Here is a 5459-nt window from a genome sequence, read left to right as displayed (position 1 = left end):
TGATCTTTTTACGATGGTAATTTTATTTTTGAAATCAAATATTAGCATAAACGTCTAAAATAACAACAATATAACAAACTCAGTCTAAACTATATAATATTGTTATGACTTTGCCATGCGCACCGCCATCCAAGATAGTGCAGAAAGAAGGTGCGCACTAACTGTGACTAAGCAAGTCGGATGTTGACATTAGTAGACTAACGATTTCCGCCCAAGGAGAGAGCCAATATGGAGATGCTGTACTCAAGGCAGATGCCCTTTGTGTTTGTCATGTCTCTATGTAAATAAACGTCTATGTCCTCGTTGAGTTGCCTCACTTAAGTTATTACAATTGGTGTCAGAAGTGGGATTTATAGGCAACTCAAAGAGAGGAGGTAGGATTAGATCTCTATGGCATCGCTGAAGCTATTACATCAGCTCTTAATTAAAGAGCTAAGACAAGAGCTTCGAGATCGAGGTTTAAAACCTGTCGGTGGCAGGGAAACGCTCACGGCTCGTCTGCGGCAAGCTCTGATCGATGAAGAAGAAGATCCGGAGACCTACAAATTTGAAATTGAACTTGGGATTGTTGAGTTCATTGGCAAGATACAGGAAGAAATTGATGCAATGTGTGAACAAATTAACAGTATGGGGAACAAGGTAGATAATATGGTGTCTCAAGTGAAAGAAGTAGACTCGTTGGTAAAGGAGCAGTTGCCTGTAGACTCGTTGGTAAAGAAGTTGCGTGGTCAAGGCTGTGGCTGCACAAACAGTGGTGACGGAGACGCTGGGGATTGGAGCGCCGTCTGTATCTGTGTTGTGGGCAAGTCTTGTGGTTGTGACTTTCAAGACGAGAAACGTGACAACGATTGCTGTGATGATCTCAACGAGATGTACCGAATCGAAGGGAAAGTGACAAATGAAGAAACTGAAGACTGTTACATGCCTGAAGCGTTTGTTCCTGTTATACCTGTTACCAGTACCTTAACTGAAGTCTGTTATGTGCCTAAAACCATGGCTACCAGTGGGCCTACAACTGTGTCACGAGACATCCATGGAAAAGGTCCGCTGACTCAGCGTCTTGGAACAACAACCCTGGAATCTACAGTGATCGCCACAACCTCCATTTGTGTTAAGTGGCTGGCATCAGAGACTATCGTCATGAGGTCGAAGCAGCGACCACGATATCGTCTCAAGCATAGACTGGCCAACTGGAAGAAGAGAAAGCGACGGCCACGGAAAACTGTGCAGATGGCTTTGTGGGCAACAGACACCCTACCGTCTGTGGTTCCCACTGATCGACCTCCACCTGAACTGTCAAACCTCAGCTGCAGTGTTTCTTTTCGGGACGAAAAGTGCTAAGACGGGGGCAATGTTATGACTTTGCCATGCGCACCGCCATCCAAGATAGTGCAGAAAGAAGGTGCGCACTATCTGTGACTAAGCAAGTCGGATGTTGACATTAGGACTAACGATTTCCGCCCAAGTCGAGAGAGCCAATATGGAGATGCTGTACTCAAGGCAGATGCCCTTTGTGTTTGTCATGTCTCTATGTAAATAAACGTCTATGTCCTCGTTGAGTTGCCTCACTTAAGTTATTACAATATTAATTCAAGTCTAACATAGGAGTCTATATCTCAAATCTCAAGCTTGCCGCTCATCAAGCTGATTTAGTCTATAGTGTTTGATATCTTGTGTGTACATCCTACATACCTATTAAGTCTACATACATCTTATAACTATTTTTGTATTAGAATGAGTGTAAGGTGTGCTGAATGTATTCTAGAACTGAACATAATCAATATATCTATATCATGAGCGTAGCCAGGATTTTTTTTCGGGGAGGGTTTTGTGTGTGGGGGGGGGAATTTCCCCCTTTCCCCCCCCCCCACCCGCGAAAAAAAAAATAAAAATATATGTGTGTGTGTGTGTGTGTATATAATTAATCTTTATTACATTCTGACCCTTTCGGAAGACGTTTATTGTTTATTGTAGACTCCCCGCCCTTGCTAGCAAGGGGGTCTGGGGGAGTTCGCCGCCGAGCACTATTTCTGGTATTGAAAGCCAACAAAATGCCTATTCTGAGGTATCTACAGTGCATTATCTTGCTATTAAAAAGTTTTATTTCAAAAACCTAATGTGCTATTCTTACTGACTTAGACCCTCTCGCGCCGTTCGGCGCATTTTCCGGCAAGTTTTTTTCCGCAACTCTTATTTTGCGTAATTCATTTTGTCGGAAAACATGTCCCGCAAAACCTCATGCGACGCTCTGTCACAACCTTACTAAGGATTCGACTCCCAGTTCGGCATATGATTTCTTTGATTTAGACCCGATCTCTATGACTGACTCTTAAAATCTGTCTTAGCCATCTTTGTTGAGACACATTTAATGATTTTCAATTTCGGCAGAAGACTATTCACACTTAATTAATGGAGCCCAAGCCACTGGTAGAAATGTGTAACCTTTCTTAACTACGCTCTTGGAATTACATGCCTGTATTTCGCTTTAGATTTTATATCGACAAGGAAAGTTTTTTCGTCAAATCATCTGTTGAGGGGTTTTAAACTAAGAAATCTCTGGAGTTTTTTTTTGTTTTGTTTTTAATTCAAAACCCCATTTAGCTACGATCATAGAATTTGGTGACTGTAGTTTGCTTTAAAATAATATTGAAGAGAGAGGTTTTCAACTCTAAACGCTCTGTAGGGGAATTTTAAACTCAAAACCATCTGGAGGGGTTTTAAACTTTAAAGAAAAAGCCATCTGGAGGAGGGGGATTTAAACTCAAAACCCCCTTTGGCTACGCTCATAGATTTTATAGTGTGTAATTTGCTTTTTTTTTTATATTGAAGAGGTACTTTTTAGCTTCAAACCCCAACTGGAAGGGGGAGGGGGGTTAAACTCAAAACCCCTTTGGCTACGCTCATAGAATTTTGAGTGTGTAATTTGCTTTTTTTATATTGAAGATGGGGTTATCGTAAATTTTGGATGGGGTTTTAAAATCAAAATCTTCCTCAACTGTGCTGTTGGAATTTGGAGATTGTTGTTTGCATTTTTTTTTTGTTTTGTTTTATAGAAGATGGGGATTTAACTGCAAAAACCTCTGGTAGGGGGGTTAAAATTCAAAACCCCCTGTAGGGGGTTTTTAACTCAAAGCCCCCTGGTAGAGGGATTTGTATCTCAAAACCCCCTGATAGGGGTTTTTAAAATCTCAAAATCCCCCGGTAGGGGGATTTAAACTCAAAACCCCTTGGTAGAGGGTTTTTAACTCAAAACTGCCTCGGCTGTGCTGTGGTAAGTGATGATTTAGTATCCTAATTAGTTATCTCACCTAAAATAAACAAAATGAAAGCAAAAATCAGTCACTTAATTCCGTCCCCCCCCCTTGGTTGAACCCCAAGAACCCCCCCCCCCCTGGCTACGCCCATGATCTATATCGTCAGAGAAGGCCTGAACACCGACCTGCAATGTCGTAGCCTGTTGGCAGTTTAGACCAATAGCTCGTTGCTACTGCTCTAACTATAAATATAGAATTCGAATAGTTGAGGAAGAAGAAAGTATCAACGCAGTTAAATGTCTATATTTCTAACGAAATAATTTATTTAGATATGAATGAAAAAGCCTGACATGTTTGCTTACCTTACATCTCTTTTTACAATGAACTGCTCTCTCTCTCTCTCTCTCTCTCTCTCTCTCTTGCTCCATAGCGCTTAAAGGTTTTCATCTTCATGATACTGGTTGCTTGACCAAACCGTCCATTAGCGAGTTCTGTCTAATTGATATCCATTTAATATTTAATTGGATGTACACTATTTGACTTTTGATAAGTTACTAAGACCCTCCTGAGATATCTATTAGAATATTAAATAGGTCAATAATTATTTGCTTTCAAAGCAAAATTACAGGTGACATTATTGAAGAAATGTGTGTGAGTGACTGTTGCTGTTGTTTTCTTGTGTGTATATGTTGTTTGTGTTGGTGTCTATATTGTTCTGTTATCTTATCTTATAAATTAAGATGTTCCTTCAGAATAGAATATAATTTCGTCATACGTGGATTCATGTCTTAATCGAGTGAGCATGTTGATTAGAGACTTACACTCTACTAAGTCATTGGTTTTCCTGGCTAATTCAGGAAACTCATTCTATGCTCAATTCAATTTTATCATTTAAGAAGCACTTGTATAAATCTGACCTAGCATTTGGAATAAGTAACTTCCCCATAGCTTTGTCTTTTTCTTAGTCATTTTTTAATTTTTTTTATCTTTAGTGTTTTAGGTATTATAGCTACTTAACATTTCAGTCTTCCGACCTAAAGTGTCTCTAACGTTGTAGTGACTCTAATGTTAAAGTGACTCTAGTGTTATGGTGACTCTAATGTTATAGTGACTCTAGTGTTATAGTGACTCTAGTGTTATAGTGACTCTAGTAGTATAGTGACTCTAGTGTTATAGTGACTATAGTGGTATAGTGACTCTAGTGTTATAGTGACTCTAATGTTATAGTGACTCTAATGTTATAGTGACTCTAGTGTTATGGTGACTCTAATGTTATAGTGACTCTAGTGGTATAGTGACTCTAGTGTTATAGTGACTGTAGTGTTATAGTGACTCTAGTGTTATATTGACTCTAGTGTTATATTGACTCTAGTGTTATAGTGACTCTAGTGTTATAGTGACTCTAGTGTTATGGTGACTCTAATGTTATAGTGACTCTAGTGTTATAGTGTCTCTAGTGTTATAGTAAATCTAGTGTTATAGTGAATCTAGTGTTTTAGTGACTCTAACGTTGTAATGACTCTAGTGTTATAGTGACTCTAGTGTTATAGTGACTCTAGTGTTATAGTGAGTCTAGTGTTATAGTGTATCTAGTGTTATAGTGACTCTAGTGGTATAGTGACTCTAACGTTGTAGTGACTCTAGTGTTATAGTGACTCTAGTGTTATAGTGTCTCTAGTGTTATAGTGACTCTAACGTTGTAGTGACTCTAGTGTTATAGTGACTCTAGTGTTATAGTGACTCTAGTGTTATAGTGACTCTAATGTTATAGTGACTCTAGTGTTATAGTGACTCTAGTGTTATAGTGACTCTAACGTTGTAGTGACTCTAGTGTTATGATGTGTCTAGCGTTATATTGACTCTAGTGTTATAGTGATTCTAGTGTTATAGTGACTCTAGTGTTATAGGGACTCTAGTGTTATATTGACTCTAGTGTTATAGTAACTCTAGTGTTATAGTGACTCTAGTGTTATAGTGACTCTAGTGTTATAGTGAATCTAGTGTTATAGTGACTCTAACGTTATAGTGACTCTAGTTTTATAGTGAATCTAGTGTTATAGTGAATCTAGTGTTATAGTGACTCTAGTGTTATAGTGAATCTAGTGTTATAGTGAATCTAGTGTTATAGTGACTCTAACGTTGTAATGACTCTAGTGTTATAGTGAATCTAGTGTTATAGTGACTCTAGTGTTATGGTGACTCTAA

The sequence above is a fragment of the Biomphalaria glabrata genome, chromosome 5, assembly GCF_947242115.1.
Source record: "Biomphalaria glabrata chromosome 5, xgBioGlab47.1, whole genome shotgun sequence".
In the NCBI taxonomy this organism is placed as follows: domain Eukaryota; kingdom Metazoa; phylum Mollusca; class Gastropoda; family Planorbidae; genus Biomphalaria; species Biomphalaria glabrata.
The sequence above is the reverse complement of the archived record's forward strand: the minus strand, read 5'-3'. Positions refer to the sequence as shown.